General features: G+C 44.1%; 1 protein-coding gene across 2 annotated transcripts in view; it reads left to right on the forward strand.

Annotated features, from left to right (window-relative positions):
- LOC144818695 (coronin-2A-like) overlaps positions 1 to 18,705 on the forward strand; it is a 993,991-nt gene that overhangs the window by 590,889 nt on the left and 384,397 nt on the right. The gene's annotated exons all lie outside the window — the stretch shown is intronic.

The raw sequence follows: 18,705 nt of genomic DNA on the forward strand, positions 1-18,705 counted from the left end.
ACTCAATCTGAAGTTGTCAGTCAGATTCTGTTGTTATTTCATGGCCTAGACAGGCTCAAGCCAATAAAAGTGTGACTTCACATCAATAAGGACATTTGCCCTGTTCCTCAGCGGTACTGAAGAGTCGCTTTCCACTTGCAAGAAGCTTTTCAGAAAAAACTAGAAACGCGGTTGAAACATGACATCATTGAGCTCTACACTGGTCCTACATCATAGGTTTCACCCGTAGTGGTAATGCCAAAAAAGGACATGGAGGTGCAGTATGGTATGCATCTCTGTTGATATGCGCAAGACCAACAAAGAAATTGAGAGAGAAAGAAATCCTTATCCACACATAGCGGACATGATCATGGAAATGGACGTTGCCAAAGTCTTCTCTTGTCTTGTCTTGACCTGAACAAGGGCTACCTGCAACTCGAGTTGTAAGAAAACTGCAGGTACATCCCTACTTTTCCAACTCATGTGTTGGTTTGTTCAGATACAAAAAGGTTGAGTTTTGGAGGGTCTTCAGCTGCAAAAAATATTTCAAGATGTTTTACATTGAATAATTCAACCTGTCATGCATGCTTTTAATGACAGTGATGTCATACTGGTATTTGGGACAATGCAAAAGGAGCGTGGCAAGGCTCCTACGCAGGTGTGCCAGTAACTTGCTGATGCAGGCCTCACTCTAAATGCAGCAAAGTTTCACAAAACCAAACTCAAATGCTTTGAGCACATATTATCTGATGGGGGAATGACTCCTGACCCAGATAAAGTGCAAGCACTTTCAGCTACTTGCCCCCCACAAAATGGCATCATGCTGTGATCCTTCTTAAGCATGGCCAGTTGTTGCTGAGGGCACATTTGTGACTTTGCTACAGTGAGTGGCCCATTGAGAAACTTGACAAAACGTGTTGTTCCTTGCCTTTGGTCTCCTGAATGTGGCCAAAGAGCTTCAACAGAATAAAACCCGCGATTGAAAATGCAACCCAGATACCCTATTTTTACCCCAAGTTACATACTGAGATCCCAGTTGATGCAAGCCCTGTGGGGCTAGTTGCAATACTTGCTCAACATAATGGTCTTCTGAATGCTCAGAGACACATTGTAGCTTATGCCAGTCAAACCCTGTCTGACACAGAACATGACTATTCTCAGCCAGAGAAGGAGAGTCTAGCTATAGTGTGGGCCTGACAACATTTTCATGTATTTTTATATGGAAAGCTCTTCACTATCATTACAGACCACGAAGCGCTGCTCGCTTTTTTTTTAAACCTAAAAGCCAAGATGCCCCCTCGCATTGAAGGGTGGGGATTGCGACTGCAGGTGTTTGACATCCAAAACAGCTGAGGAGTACATTGCCTTCATTGTGAGGTCCAGCACTGAAGCAGCCTTATCAATTGAACAGATCACTGCTGCTACTAATGCTGATAAGAACATGTTTATCCTCAAGGAATTAATTTTAACTAAATCATGGAAGTAGTATGCTAGAACCTTTCATGACAAAGCTGAATTTCACAAATCAAATTCAAGAATGTATAGGATGAACTGTCTGTTCCCAAGGAAGGTGTTGTATTGAGAGGCTCATGAATCCCCATACCGGAGACCCTTAGACAGCAAGTCATTGAACAAGCCCATGAAAGACTTTGTAGTATTATAGCCACCAAAAGTGCCCTAAGAGACAGAGTGTGGTTTCCACACCTAGATGAACATGTGGAGTGGGAAGAAAAAGAGTGTCATCTTTGTAACTGCCTTTCTCCCAAAGTGACGCAGCAACCATTGACATTGTTCTTCCTGCAGCACCCATTGATATTGTCTGTTCTTCCTGCATATCAATAGGTGAGAATTGCAGTTGATTTCTTTGGACCTTTAGGAAACGGACATCTTATGGCAGTCGTTGATGAGTATTCACATTTTCCTTTAGTAGAGGAGTTACTGTCAACTACCCATGACAAGGTCATTGAGCGGCTGGATGACAACTTTGCAGCCTGGGGTATTTCTGCCATTCTCAAATCTAGCAATGGTCTACCATTCAATAGCAGATAATTCAAGGAATTTCTGGTCAGACTAAATGTCAAGCATCACAAGAGAACACTTCTGTGGCCCCAAGCTAATGGTGTTGTGGAACAATTTATGGGTACCCTCAAATGGGTAGTTTAATGATCAAGTGAAACCAGGCCCTTCGCCAAGCTCTCCGTGCCTATTATTCAACTCCGCACTCCACAACTGAAGAGAGTCCTACCACTTTCCTATTTGGGAGAGCCAGCAGAACCAAACTGCCACAGTGGACAGTTGACCGATTCTTATCTCACACCCAAAAATACTCATTCAACTTTTACACTGACCACTACCCTTCCAGCGGCAAATATGTTTTCACACACAATACTATATCACTTAAAGTGGAAAATTATTAATTACTTCTATAAAGTGTATAGATGCTAGGAATGGACATTTTGTAGGTCAGGTTGTGTAACAAAACAAAGGTCTGTCTTACACTGACATATAAAGAAAATTTCCAAAAAAGAATAACACCTCATAATCACAACACCAAAGCGATGTCAGATACTTCCTCAAAGTGGCAATAGTTCCACCCTCAAAGAAACCCTTGTGCATTCACCATATCATTTCAATGGGAAATAGTCAGAACACCATGGCCTCATGCATGTTCCGACATTGCAAACACTACTACGCTTGCCTTAACCACACATATGCCTTAACCAAGCATGTGTGTCGTTAAGGCAGTGCGTGGTCTAGCTGCTGGCTGCTGCAGGGATGGAAGCAGGAAGACCTTGCCAGAAAGAGAGCCACAGTGAGGTAAGTGGGACTGGGCTTGGGGGTAGTTTTCTGGGCTGGGGGTCGGGTAGTTTTCTGGGCTGGGGTAGGGGTAGTTTTCTGTGCTGAGGGTGTTAGGGGTAGTTTTCTGGGCTGGGGTCAGGATAGTTCTATGAGCTGGGGTCAGGATAGTTTTCTGGGCTGGGGGTCCAGGAGTAGTTTGAAGGGCTGGGGTCAGGGTTAGCTTTCAGGGCTGGGAGTCAGGATTGTGATCAGGGCTGAGGAGAGTCAGGGCCGGGGTGGGGGTCTTTTATAGGCTGGAGGAGGGTTGGGGTAGTCTGCCGGGCTGAGGAAGTATCAGGTAGTTTTTTTAATTAAGGGTTAGGGTCTTAGGCCTAAGGGTAGTGGTAGGGATTGGAGTAGTTTTAGGGACAGCGCAAGGGGTGAGAGGTGGTCAGGGCAATGTATGTAAAGAGACAGTGTTTTAGGCTTCAGGGCAGAGAAAGGGGAATGGGTAGTCGGGGTCATTTTTAGGGCTTAAGGATCAGTGGGGTAGTTCTTAGGGCTCCTGCGGGGTTGGGGTAGTTTTTTAAAAATAGGGGTTTGGGTTTTAGGCCTAAGGGCAGTGGAAGGGGTTGGGGACAGCACAGTGGGGATGGGGTAGTGTTTGTTAAGGATTAGATACAGCGTGGGGGGGTTGGGAGGGGGCTGAGGTATTTGTACCTCAGGGTGGGGAGAGGGGGGTCATAACCTTAGCCACACACACCCATTTACCATTCATGCCTTTACCATGAAATTTCATGGCATGCGTTGTAAAGGAATGTGTGGTTAAGATGCATTTGTGGTTTAGGCTGCGTGCTGGAGGCATGTGTGGTTTAGCCATGCCTGCCTTTATCACACCATCCATTTTAGTGCCTCTCCAGCAACTAAAGTAATACAGTCATATGTTATGTTAAGGGGATTTTGTATAGCGCACTGTCACCGGAGGTATCATGGCGCTGAAAGGGTGCTGAGGAAACAGAGGGGAATTAGCAGGATTGTGGGAAAAGCCAGGTTTTTAGTGATTTGCGAAACTGAATGAGGGTGCCAGAAGTCCTGACTGGGAGGGGGAGAGAATTCCAAAGTTTGGGGCCGAGCAAGGCGAATCTTCGGCCCCCAGATCTACAGAGTTTGAAAGGGGGGATCACCAGAAGATGTAAGTGGAGTGATCTGAGGTTACGTGAGGGGCAGTAGGGTCGAATAAGGGATTTCAGAAAAGCGGGGCAAGGACAAAAAAGAGATTTAAAGGTGAGGCAGCCAACCTTAAAGGCAGCCCTTAAGTTGACTGGGAGCCAATGTAGCTTGATAAGAAGGGGTTTGGCGGACTGCCACCTCGGAATCCCGAGGGCCAGTCTCGCCGCCTGGTTTTGGATGACTTGCAGCCTATTGATGGAACATTTGGGCAAGCCATAATAGATGGAATTTGAGAAATCCAGGCGGGAGAGAACAAGGGCCATGATGACTTGTAACAAGGCATCGGGAGTGAGGAGGTAGGCCACCTTCCTAATCCTGCGTAGTTGGAACATGCAGGAGGAAACCACTGTCCCCACCTGCGGCCCCAGAGAGAGCCCAGCGTCAATAGTGACCCCAAGGCTTTTCACCGAGGCTACCGGGGTGGGAGGAGAGCCAAGCTCAATCGGCCAGAAGTGTGGATCCCAGTGGGCGGTGCTCTTACCCGGCAGGAGGAGCTCTGTCTTACCAGGGTTCAATTTTAACTGGTTCTGACACATCCACTGGAAGATATGGGACATAACTGCCTGAAAAGTGGGAATAGCAGAGGGAGAGTTTAAAGAGAAGATGAGTTGTAGGTCGTCCGCGTAATTGAAGACGCGGACGTCCCACTGCCTCAAAGAAGAAAGAAGAGGGTGAAGATAGAGATTGAAAAGAAGAGGGGATAGAGAGGAGCCCTGGGGGACCCCGCAAGGCAGATGTTCCCTAGGGGCCCTGAATGTACCTAGGCTGAGGGACTGGGACCTCCCCATAAGGAAAGATTTCACCCAGGCCAGCGCCAGGCCCTGGATGCCGGCCTGTTCGACACGGTGGAGAAGGATGTTGTGGTCCACCGTGTCAAAGGCGGCCGACAGATCTAATAATACCAGGGCCTGGGAGGTACCCTTGTCAGCTCCGTCTCTCAAGGTATCTAGGACAGCCAGGATCACAGCCTCCGTAGAGTGACAAGGACGGAAACCGGCCTGGCTGGCCTTGAGAAAGATGGAACTCTCGATGAAACCCGAGAGGCAGGCAATACAGTCATACACAGCGATTGTAAGAATTTAGGTTGTTGGTTGTGAGTGGTTGAAGCCCCCTCGGGCAGCAAGCCCAATCCTTGTTAGGTTGACCCACCATAGTCACTAAATTAAACTGTGGTTAACCCTCTAGTAACTTGGCAGCCAGGCTTAACTTAGAGGCAATATGTAAAGCATTTATGCAGCAAACAAATGCTTACAGAAGGAGCTTCCACTGATGCCAGCCAAGGGTTCATCACCTGGGCATCTCTTCGGGAGCAAGACTCATTCCGGAGAGGCGACCAGTGGCCAACATCAGGGCTGAGGCAGGTCCAGATGCAGCAGGTCTGCTGGGCAATTGCAGGGAGAGCTCTAAAGCATGTTGTGTCCCTGCATTTTTTGGTAGAGCAGCGGGGGACCACAACCCCCAGAATACATTGTTTGGCACAGGAGGGGCTTGACTGCACAAAGTGCTATTAAACGTGCCCTGTGACAGAGGGGGCGGGACACTATCCTGTCTTTCGTGGGAGAGCTGCGGGGACCACAACCCCCAGAATACATGGTTTGACCCGGAAGGAGGGGCTTGGATGCACAAAGTGCTATTAAATGTGCCCTGTCAAAAAGGGGGTGGGACGCTATCCTGCCTTTGTTGGGAGAGCTGCGGATGGACCACAACCCTCAGAACACATCACTTGGCCCAGGAGGAGGGACTTGGCTGCACTAACCTCTATTATGCATACCCTGTCCCTGCGGACACGGGCTAAGAGCTGCTCTGTCTTCGGCCGTCATCACATGGATGAGGCTGGGCCGAGCCCCCCCTTGAGCCTTTTCCCTTAGGATTAGGGCATCAGACGCATCTCCTAATACGATGCGGAAGGTTATAGTTGAGATTTATCCTAAGGCCATCTTTTATTAACTGGTTTTATCTGCTCACTCTTGGGGTTTATATTACCTATCACCACCCCATTCCCTTGTGGCCTGTTCCCTTAGGATTTGGGCATCAGATGCTTCTTCTGATTTGATGCAGAAGGTTGTAGGTGAAATTTATCCTAAGGCCATCTATTATTAACTGCGTTTGTCCACTCCCTTACTGGCTGTCATCAGTAAAGAGATTCAGTTTGCTGAGCAGCGGCTATTTCTTGCTGTTACTGTTCTGTTTCACCTTCAGCTGCCACCCTTGCTGACTTAGATGTGTTTAGTGGTGGGTCCAAAAGTAGTGGGTCATGTGGCGCCACTTCTAATCGGCACCTTTCCTCAGTTTTCTCACCATCTCTGATGTTGACCTTGCCCCCTGTGTCCCTCCTCACCACCCCCGACAAACTGTAAGAGGCAAGGCAAGCAACTCAGACTGAGTGCTGTCATAGTGAACTCTTCCACCTTGCACTCTAGCGATCTTCCCTGCACTTCTAACCCTTCTTCCTTGGGCCCTGACCTTGACTTTAATGAGTTATTCACTGGGATGTCCGAATCATTTACTACAGTTTTATCCTCTAGCCTTTCTCCTGTGCTCGAGTGTTAATCCACCATCAAAAAAAGTTCCCTCAGGTTTTGGGACACAGAGACGGTGTTTGCGGCACGGTGATACCCAAATCCACCCCAGAACCTATGGCCACTAAACTCACAGTACCTGCGGATGCTAACTAGGCCTTGCCTCATTCTTCCTTGCCCTCTCACAAAATGCTGCTTGGTGCCTTGCCCGAGTGGTGTTTTATTCATCAGCCCTCTGTGCCACCTCTACACTTGCCCCCTAAAGTTTCCGTCATCCTTTACCATCTCAGGACAGCTTAAGGGGGTGTTCCTTGGTGCAGCATTTACCTCCGGCTGCCTGTTCTTATGTTGTGGTTTTAGCTAATGTTCAGACTGATGCCAGCCAAGGGTTCATCACCTGGGCATCCACTGGGCATAGAAGGAAATTCATGAACGCCCCATGCATCAAGCCCGAGTCCCAATGGTTTTCCCGGGGACCTCTACAAACTAGAGGTGAACCTACGGGCACCTGTCATTACCAACTATGCCAATGTTGTGTGTTAGAGTGGACATCCTGAGTCCTGTTGTTTAGCCATTATTGTGCTCATCTTTAAAAAAAGAAACAAGACTTCCCCAAATTGTTACAGACCTATTTCTCAAATTGACTCTACTGTTAAAGTCATTGGCAGGATCGTTCCTAACAGAATCATGGCTTGGTCCATTTATAATCGTATACTCTCTGACGTCCAATACGGTTTTAGATCAGGTTTTGGCACTCAAGAACAGTGCCTCAACTTATATCTGCTGATTAGCAATACACTGTAGTGTGAAATGGCCCTGTTTATCTAGCTTTCATGGACCTGGCCTGCTCTTTCAACAGTGTGGTCAGGTCCAAACTCTGGAATGCGTTAAAATCAAAAAGTCTAAATTCTGGCTTGGTGTCTTTTTTAAAGAGCCCCTAATACGGATTTATGTGCCTCCGTCAGATTTTGGTCAAACGGGGAATGCAGTGAGAGCTTTAGCCTGGGTCATGGCATTGGGTAAGGTTACATTTTGACACCAATTCTGTTCCTTCTCTATATTAACAATCTGGATTCTATTCCAGTTGGCATAGGGAAGAATATGCCTAACATTATTTGGCAGTTCAATCCCTTCCTTCTTTATGCAGATGATGCAGTTTTACTGTCTAGAACACCTAACAGCCTTCAGCCATTGCTTGATACTTTTGGGAGCTTCATGGATGGCCTAGGCCTGGTCACGAACTCGGCCAAAACCTTTGTTATGGCTTGTAGCCCCAAATACCTGAAGCTGCAAATCCTCGCATTACAGGGATTTTCTATCACTAGAACTCCGAAATTCTCCTATCTGGGGGACATGTTTTACTCCTAGGGGACCTGGGGGCTCTCTTTGAAACAGAGGAGACTCAAGTTCTGTAACTTGATTGGCTACCTCTTTAGTCTGGCTTCCAAAATCGGCAATAAGCCTATCACCCCTGTTGTTGAGTTTTATAAAAGACAGTGCCTCCCTGTTCTAATGTATGGCTCTGATTTGTGGGGTCCTAAGGTGGCCATATTCCTGCAGGATGAGAACAGAGTCTGTAGGCATATATCTTGGCAATTCACTAAGGTCATTTACTTATGCTGTTCATGAGGACTTAGGGAATCTGTATGTAGTTGGTGACATCAATTGGCCCGTTGGTGTTAAGATGTTCCATGTGGCACAATGCCAAAGCCTCCCTGAAGAAGGAGATTATCCGGGATTGCCTTTCTTGTGACAAGGACCTTCATATTCTTTGGCTAAAGTACATTAAGGACACTTGTCATAAACTAGGCAGACACAGTATATTTTCCAAATTCACTCCAGGGGACAAAAAAGTGTTTAAATACAGCTTTAGAGAACGCAGAAGGTGGGAAAGAGAACTGCTTGATTTGAAGAAGCCTGCCAGTCGGGAGTACTTGTTGGTCCAAACTACTCTAGGGCTGGAACCGTATCTGGAGATGGTGCCTAATACTTGGGATACGGTGTTACTGACCAGATTTAGCCTGGGTCAGATCAGGAGTCAGCCTTCATTTCCTTTGGGCCAGTTTGACTCTACATTTATTCTTTTTGCCCTTTTGACTAGCATTTTCTACAAACTCAGGCACATTTGTGTTCTGCAGGTATTACCACTGCTATACCAGAAGGTTTTTAATCCCGCTCCTCAAAGGTGCTTTAGTTTTTAGATATAGCCCATCACTTCTATTTCTGCAGATGCTCCCTACTCTGGAAGTCTGAGTAGGAGTGGCTACCTTCCTTAGGTATGCCCTGCGGTGCAGACAAACATTATCTCTGCAGCTGGCCTATTGCCAGATGTGAGTTTCATAGTCTCCAGGTTACTGCTGTGCCTCTCCGGTGCGCCCTGTGGTAACTTGGCGCCAAGTGGGTTGCTTTCACTTTGTGATGTGTGGCCTTTATTATTTATTTCACACTATGCACTTTGGTTGATTATATTTATTTTTTAGACATATTTAGTCAAATACCTAGCCCGATGTTAAGCTTGTCTGATATGTGTGGTTTGCTTGTGTTTTGAGTTCAGTCATTTTTTTATACCCTAGCTTTGTTTTAATATTCTTGTATTCTTTTTAATGCTTTTATTTATATGTGCTTTTAAAGGTTTGTATCATGAACCGAATAAAGGAATTATGATGATAATTAACTTCAATTGCTACTCTTCAAAACGCCTAGGGTTAAGCGAGATATATGCTGCTAAAAGTCAATTACATTCAATCACACATACAACATATCTACGATTACCATAAGGATACAAAACTCTTCAACTACTTCTACGGCCAATAACAGAATCACCAACCCATATTCAACCCTTTCTTTCCCATTTCCTTCTATACCTCCTCTCTTATCCTCTTCTGTATCCCTCTCTCTCTCTCTCTGTCTCATCTCTTTCTGTGCCTCTGTCCTCCCTGTGATGCATTGCTCAAGTCACCAAAATCAACAGCAATACAATACAATACTAAAATCAAAATGATTATCCAAATCTTGATTAAATCACACAATACCCATATTGTATTAAGACTAATCTGAGACATGCACCTTGTAGCCAAATCCTCTTGATATGTTATATGCTGTAAGTTTAAATTGCATTCGTTGTATCTCCCTTATTTTCAACTAAAACTAAATAAAACAGTCTCTGAAATTAAAAAGAGTAAAAAGAAAAAATCCATAAATGCAACTAAACTTTATTGTAGCATTTTCTGTGTTTTTTGTGAATGTACATTTTGCAATTCCAGCATCTGTCATCTCTTCCTCAGATCATTGCCTAACATTTAATAATACACCTGTTTCACAACTGGGAATATTAGCAAGTCTTATTCTTATAAGATTACCTACTGCACAGCCAAACATTGGACACAGAATGTATGTGCTAAAAACTATTTCTACATATAAAGCGTCTTATAACAGTTGCAACTGAAGTACATGCATGGATTACGCAGACATCTCATAGGGGCTGCTTGGGACCAACTCACTCAGGCACGCCAAGCCAACTCGGATGAGGATACCCGACTCCCGTAGCTGCTGGTGAGGTCCTTAACACGGTTAGGAATAGCTTAAGTAACAAAGCGTGCATACCCTGAGGCAATGTGCCAACAACATTAGCAGGGACCTGGTGCACCCACCATGGTTACCACAGACCAATGTAAACTCCCACACTGCACTAACCTACATTGTTTCCTTGTCGTTGTGTATTGAACTGCTGAAACATCCCCGCATTCCCACTCTGAAGTGAGACGTATTTGTACTTATTGCTGAATATATGAACTAAGGATGCCAGACGTGTACAATCACAGTGTGACTCATGCTTTGTAATGCTGTCAAACTCAATAAAGATGGTTAAAGAAAAAATAAGGCTTTTTGTAACAGACTAAATATCATTTTGTGTTTTGTAGAGATTTGACCCACTTATTGTAAATTCTAATGTAGCTCAACTTTTCCTTCATTTGTGTACTTGTGACTGCCACTGTGTATCTGTATTTGAAATTGCATCCACTGTTATCTGCATATTCAGCATTTTCTTTACACTTGTTCAATGCTGCAAGTTATTACTGTTGTTGTACATTTATCTCATGGCTGTGAAAATAATTTCTTCAAACACTTGTGAACTTTGGTATCTAATTGTATCATTCACTTTCTCTTTCTTTTAATCTCTCTTGCTCTCACTGTCTCTCTTCCTCCCTCTCATTCTGCTCTCTTCCCTCCCTCTTCTGCCTCTCCTTAACTTGTTTTAACCCTATCTACTCTTCTCTCTAGGCACTACCTATCCCCAAGTCCATTTGTTTTTCTCTCTCACTTTTCATGTCTATACCAAACTGTCTCACATCTATCTGAACCAATTTCGAGAAATTCATTAGAGATGCACCTCTTGTTATTTCATTCGAAAAGGTGTAGAAGATTAAAAGGTCTTGAGGGGAGCCGTTATGGGGGGGGGCAAAGATGGTGTGTGAGTAACTGCAGCTCACCTACCACCTCCCTTGATGGATCGATGCTGCGGCAAGTGACTGCATGGCCTGCATGGTCCGAGGCTGGACGCGGTGACTGGGATACTGGATATCTTGCTGCTGGCAATTGTGTGGCGGTGTGTGCTGCATAATCTGGAAGAACAGAGACCGCCGAGTTTGTAGAGAGTGGTGGGGCCAGCGAATACGTGGAACTCCGTGGATGGCAGTAAGAGGAGGCAAGACGGGAAAAACCCGAGCCGCGGGATCCGTTGGAGGCGGTCCCATACTACCAGTGGGTACTCATCCTTTGGGGGTTAATGGAACCTCGGCCGAAGCTAAAACACCAACGAGCTGGCACTGGAGGAAAAGGAACAAAAGAGGCTGGCATAAAGAAATCAGTTCAGAAGCCGTTAAGACAGGCAGAGTCTATGTTTACTAGTCTTTCTGCCTCTGACCTGCATGCAAATAAGACTAAAGTGCTTCCCCACCCTAGCGAGATGAAACCCTGAGCTTTGGTGTGGCAGGGGACATAGATTTCGATGAGAAACCAATAGAAACCGCTAGCCCTCCAGAAACACTACCCCTCTGCCCAGAGACATTAAAGGAAGGGAAAAAGGAAGAAGGAATGGAAAAAAACCTCCTGGGCTAGGAGGGGACTAATGCACCAAGTCCGGAAAGCGAGATACCTAGACAGTGGAAGGATGATATAGCAAGGGCAGGACATGGCCCCCCAAATATGGCGTGACGGAGCAGAGGAGACTTGTCGCCTGATGAAGTAGGCGAGCGGTTCTTCTTGCTAACAGGTGAGTCGGACCCCTCTGGGCAGGAAGAAATTTCATATAGCAGGCACAGCTTCTTAGAATCGGACAGTACCTCATCAGGAGATAATATTCAAATGGTGCAAAGGAAGAAATTTTACAGGGGGAGGAAAAAGGAAAGACAGTCAGAAGTGGCATGTCAGCAAGCAGTTAAAATGGGATTACTCTGACATGCAGCCTGTACATCAAGGACCAGAGGAGTGTCCAAATGAAGAGGGAAAAATAGATTCAAAAGAAAAAGAACCTCCGCTTACCGCAATTTTCCAATCCATTAAACAGATGCAAGAGGAAGTGAGGTCGGATGGGCACAGAGCCAGAGTCACAAGCAAAATAGTACAAGCAGGAATTTGTAAAATAAACAAGGATATGGAGACAATGCAGAGAGATTGACATCGGTGGAAACGCAGACAGAGACTCTCGAAGTAGAGATGGAATCCCTGAAAGTGGAGAATAGTGGCCAGGAAGATGCTCTATCGGATGTTATGTCCAAACTGGAGGAGCAGGAAAACAGACAGAGTAGAAACAACTTGCGCTTTTTGGGGTCCCAGAGGGTGTGGAAGGTAGCAATCCTAGATTGTATATTGTTAATCTTTTGAAGAACACCTTCCCTGAACAAGTGAAGCAGGACACCGAGATTCAGTGCGCCCACCGGGTACCCTTAAAGATGAGAAAACAACCCCAATACCTAGGGCTTTTTGGTATTTGTTGGAAACTTCCTGCTGAGACAATTGGTGTATGACCAAGCCCAACCTAACTCTCCAAAATCATATAATGGGGTTTCTTTGTTGTTAAGCAGGATTTTGCCCACGCAACTGTGTAGCGGGGCTGGGGGTTAAGACAGCTAATAACCCCCTTTCAAAAAGCAAAGGGGAAAGGTTTTCTGTCAAAACCTGGCTAGGTTCAAAATTAGATTTAAAGGAACCTTGCGCACCTTTTTATCTGAAATTCAAGTGCCGGGCTTTCTGGAAGAAATATCACGGAAAGAAAAAGGGGGGGAAGCTTCAAGATCTGAGTTGCAGGAATTTAAAAGGCTATAGTAAAAAGTAATGATGAACAGTCGCCAATGATATTGTATTATATTAAGCATCAGGGGGGATGGTGGGCAGTTTATCAGACGCACATCATTCAAGCTATGCCAGGGTGCCCACGTTTTTGGTGGGGGTGGGAGGAGGTGCAGGAGGATGGGGGAGGGGGGCACTGTTTCGGGGAGGGTTAGGGGTAAGACATGCTTTTCACAGTGTGGGTTGCGGGAACAAGAGGTTGTACAGGGAATGCACAGGAGGTTATTGTTGAGTAAAGAGATCTCTAGTATGGGGTAAAACTAAAGAATTTCATAATTAGTAAATTAAGGATTGCATCGGTCAATATAGGTGGCCTGAACGACCTAAAAAAAGACAGATGGTATCCCAAGGGCTGAAATTGCTCCAAGCATATATAATCTGTCTTCAAGAGACCCATGTTAAAGGGAGTCTAAAAGATCTTTTAAAATACTTAGGGTATAGCATTGTAAGAGCTAGAACCGAAGGTACTCGCACACGGGGGTAGCAATTTTAGCCCATAACAAAGCTATCCAGTTTCCCCTAGTAAGGGCTGATACATCCGAGCGCTGGGTTATCGCTAGCTGCAGAGCCCCAGGCTTTCCTAATTTTAAGATATGCTCCCTTTACGGTAGCAATGTTGATTCACCCCACTCTATTAGGATGGCTGGTGAATGAATTATCGCACTGGCAATTGCCTATAGTGATGTGTGGGGATTTCAAAAATAATCTTGCCAGTGGCTGGAGTCAGGGTGAAACATATGTGGGAAAGAAGCCAAAGGTTTATCAAGCTTTATGCAACATGTGCCAGGAGCATGGTTTGTGCGATGTCTGGGTTAATTGAGACCTAAAGAATTGGCTTTATATATTAATCTGCCCCCCCATCAGAAACATGTGAAGCTGGATTATTTCTTTGTCTCACAGCTGATTAGACAAAAAAGCTAAATTGAAAGTGCTCCCAGATATCTCTCAGATCACAATCCGTTGGTATTGGAGATAGTGGGTGGGACTGCTCAGGAGAGACTTATCTTTTTGGACGTTCGAAAGAGCATTGCTGGTGGATGAGGTTTATGTGGAGCACATGAGGAAATGGATTCAGAATTTCTACATAGTAATCTAGGAACAGCTTCTTTGGGTACTGTGTGGGATACACTAAAGGCAGGAATACGGGGGAAACAACCCAATATGCAATAAGGAAAAATAAATTGGAAAAAGCAAGCTTTCACCCCCTAAAATCTAGCTTGGCCCAGGCCTAAATCAAATTAATTGTGGCTCTACAACTGAAGGAAAGTGTAGAGGATGCTCATTTAGGAGTTGCAGTTAATAAAGCAGCAATAGGGGAGAAATTACTGAGGAAAGCAATCGACAAAGCAACAGTGTACCGTGAGAATATGTACAAGTGCAGTGAAAGGGTTGATCATCTACTCGCAATCAGGATAAGGCCAGAAGTCACGCGGAATGAAATGAAGGACGTAAGCGATCCTCTGAGAGGTTTGGTGTAATGCAAATGAAATTTGAGCAGCTTTCTTCATTTTTTATCGGACTCTATATGCAGAAGTACCCAGGGGGGAGAGCCAGAGGGAAGAACAAATAGGGAAATATCTGATTGAAGCTACGGGGGAGTCCTTATCAATAGAGGAGGGGGACCACGTAGAACAACCATAAACTTGAAATGAGGTCGCAGTAGCCCTTGCTAATTTACTTGGCGGGAAAGCGACTGGACCCGATTTGATCCCTATAGAATTTTATAAGCTTTTTCAGGATTTTTTTCAAAGAGATCATGATGACTATGTTCTTACAGATTGCAGGGGGTATGAATCCACCAGCATCATGGGCTACGGCGAAGATTATTGTCTTTCCCCAAAAAATAAACCCAGTGAGGAATTGAGGTCCTATTTGTCAATAAAATAACCCTCATAAACGGAGATGTGAACATTTACTCTAAAACCCTAGCCTCTTGTCTGTCACTAGTGATACTCAAAGTAATCTCCATGAGACAACATGGCTTTATCCCGGGTAGAGGCAGCATAGAACACGTCAGAAAGATTATTACGCTGTTTGATATGAGGCAAGTGACAGGAGACCCTATGGCCACAATCTTTTTAGACGCAGAACAGGCCTTTGATAGGGTCTCCTGGCAGTTTCAATGGGCCTCTATGCAATGGAAAGGGATAGGGGAACAGTTCATTGGTTCAGTGAAATCCCTGTACAAGGCACCGGAGGCTAGAGTATGTGTAAATGGGGAACTGATGGAGGGGTTTAAAGTAACAAGAGGTACATGACAAGGGTGTCCATGCTCCGCTTTATTGTTTGCAATTTACATAGACCCCTTTTTAAATGCTTAGAGCTGTCAGCAGATATTTCCCCACTATTTGAGTCAGAGCAAGCAGACAAGGTGTTGGTGTATGCCGATAATATAGCGTTAGTCACCCCACACCCTGAGACGGCGATGAGAGCAATTGAAAAGAAAGCCCAGAGATTTTGTGCTGTGTCCAGATATTCCCTGAATAGGGACAAAACACAAATAGTGGTTAATGAGTTTGCACAGATTGTGGATAACAGTGTAGTTTAAAAAACACATATTTGGGGGTTGTGATAACTGCTGAAATTGATGAGGTAGGAAAGGAAAATTTAGAATCCTGTGCAGCAGAAATAAAAAAAAACTAAAAAATGGATAATCTACACCTCACATTGATTGGCAGAGTGAACATAATTAAGATGTTTTTTTTCCTAAACTCTTGTACTTTTTAAGAGCAATCACTTTGATATTTATGAATTCCTAGTTTAAAAAGTTCAAAATCATATTTGCACAGTTCATATGGGCGTATTCAAGACCCAAAAGATCGAATACATATTTATACGTACCCAGAGAGCGTGGCAGCTTGGCCCTGCGGAACCTTAAATTATATTGGTGGGCGGCCTCTTTAAAGCAATATACAGCACTTTTGAATGTGAGCCCTGGGATGGAAATATTCAGTGATACTTCCCAATATGACCACATGAGTGGCCAAGATGTAAAAGGGTGTCTATGGTGTCAACTTGATTTTGTATATTATAAAAAAGGTGCGCTTCAAGACACTGCGCACGGCTTTTAAAGTATGGTCCTCTGTAGGACGCCTGATAGGACTTCGGAAATTAAATGACTATTTCCCCATTGTTCAAAATAAAGATCTTTCTGGTATTTTTAATGATTGCTATTTTGATAAGTGGATAAACCAGGTGTAACTCAGGTCTGGAGCCTGTTCTCCTCAGGTGGTTTAATGTCCTTTGAAGAACTGAGAGTGAAATTTGATTTAAAGACTAGAGAATTGTTTAAATATCTACAGGTTAGAGACTTCTTGCACAGGAAGGGAGGAGGGAAGGAGAAATTCGAGAGCTGTGAATTAGTGGATAGATTAAGGAGGCAGAGAGACCTAAGATTGGGCTGCTATATGAGTTGTTGAATGATTATATGGAAGATTACCTGGGGACATGCTCGTCCAAGTGGCAAGGGATGTTAGGCATTTCAGTTGTAGACTTTCAAGTCACCTTTCTAAATACCTTATCGATTTTAATGCTGGCAAACCTCCAAGCACAGTTCTACAAAACATGCTTTGAGCTCTATTACACCCCATATCGAATTGCTAAAGGGGGAGGGAAAAGGGGTGTTTTGTCCATGGTGTGCGGTTTATAAGGCAGACCTAATGCATATGTTTGCAACTTGTAATGAGCTTAATCCGCTTATAAGAGAAATAAAGGTATTTTTTGCCAGAGAAGCTGCTACTACAAGTGCATGTAACCCCCCCCCCCCCGGTAATTATGCTTGACCTATCTAACCTGGGGAAAAAGGAAGGATGGGCTTTTATTTGTATTGCAATGGCATTATACATAATATGCATAGCCTCAGCATGGTTGGACGTTGCCCCGCATTTCATCAATGGTTAGCTCGCCTGTTGAGCACATATAATCTTAAGAAAGATATATATATAAGCGGCGGGGTATAAGACCAAGAAGAAAGGGGCAGAAATTTGGCAGCACTTCGCCAATTGGAGGGAACTATGGGACGGGTAAATTATACATACCGTAAGAACGGCCTCTATTATTTTGTATGACAGCACTGAGATCCCTGGTCATAATATTTGGGCTTAGAGTTTCCACTTAAGCACACCAGAAACCTAGCACTTTATTAATGGGGTGCTAAAACTGATAATAACGGATGCACAAGCACTTTATGGAGGGCCGATAACTAAGGCTGTGCAAGATGGGTTCTGAGGTCTTTAGCCCCAATTGCTCTTTATTAATGACCTGAAGGCGCTCTTTTGAAATGCGTTTTAAGCCAGCTGAACCAGGAAACGACATGCGTTTTAAGGGTTTGGTGTTGGATATGGGAAATGCATTGTATTTATATTTCAGAATACTGTACAAACAAGAACTCCGATTGTTTTTAATGATATTTAAATTTTTAGAGATTCCATGTATGCACTTTAAAAACGTTGCACTTTGTTAATGGGCTGCTAAAACAGACAACAATGTATGCACATGCACTTTATGGAAGGCTGATGACTAAGGTGTTGCATGAGGGGTCTTGAAGGCCATTAGCGCTGATGACATTCTAACAATTGACACTGTTGCTACAAAATACGCTTCAAGGTAATTGAATCAGGAAATGAAAAGTGTTTAATAGAGTTGGTAATGGATAACGGAAATGTACTTAATTTATACTCCATGACACTGTACGAGCAAGAAAACCGAAATGTATAATGGAACCCACAGGAAAGCTGGTTGGGCAAACAGTGGGAAGGGTTGGGGGGGGCATGGGCATTTATTGAAAAAAGTGCGGGAGGGAGAGCGAAACTGTTGTTTTTTTGTTTTCGCACTCAATCTTTTTTTTTTTTTAAGAAATGGTGGAGAAGATTCAACTTACCATCTCTTGGTTGCATGTAGAAAAATCACCAATCTCACTCCATCCAAATGAAAAAATGACTGGAACTTCCTGTATTTTTTAAGCAGTTCGGAAATGTTCAAACCCATTTTTAATTTCCTGATGATCAAAAAATCTGGGCAAGATAACTTGATGGGAATTGGCCCGGTAAAAGCCTGTGAAGAAGTAATGATTTAATAGAATCTAGAAGGTAATCATAGGTGCTGAGTTTTTAGTAACTTACTTAATAGCATTTGTAAATATTTGTGACAGTAATTGGGTTGTACCATCACGATTTTCCTATGGACTCCCTGCCCTAAAATGATGTCCTGAGAACCCAAGGATAGGCAAATGCAATCTGAGTTTGCAGCCACACTTGTCAACATTTGCAGAATCATCACTTAGGGTCATGTGTATAAAGCAAAATCGCATTCGCAAAGGCCGAAATTCGCAGAATTTCAGCCTTTGCGAATGCGAATTTGCTAAATGGTGTATAAAGCAAAATCTGGTTCAAAACAAGGAATCGCAAAATTTGCGATTCCTTATTTTGCAATTGCATTTAAGGAATTGCACATTTTGTGATTCCTTAAGTTCCATGTATGAAGCAAAAAAAATTGCAAAATGATCTTAAGGAATCGCAAATTACCACCAACTTCTAGTTGGTGGTAAGTTGCAATTTCTTTGAAAAATGCACATTTTTGCATTTTTCAAAGTGCTATGTGACGCACATACATGCCCTTAGGGCATGTATGTGCGCCACATGTGCACCCATGCATATTTCAGGGGTGCAATAGGGTGTCCTTTGGACACCCCTGCACCCTTGAAATTATTCTCAATTTGCGAATCGCAAATTGAGAATAACTTCCCATTCATTCCTATGGGCCTCCTGGCCCATAAAAATGAATGGGAAAGTATTCCTTAATTGCGATTCGCAATTTGCTAATCGCAATTAAGGAATTTTAAGAAATCACAAAA

This window comes from Lissotriton helveticus, chromosome 2_1 (genome assembly GCF_964261635.1).
Source record: "Lissotriton helveticus chromosome 2_1, aLisHel1.1, whole genome shotgun sequence".
Taxonomy (NCBI): domain Eukaryota; kingdom Metazoa; phylum Chordata; class Amphibia; order Caudata; family Salamandridae; genus Lissotriton; species Lissotriton helveticus.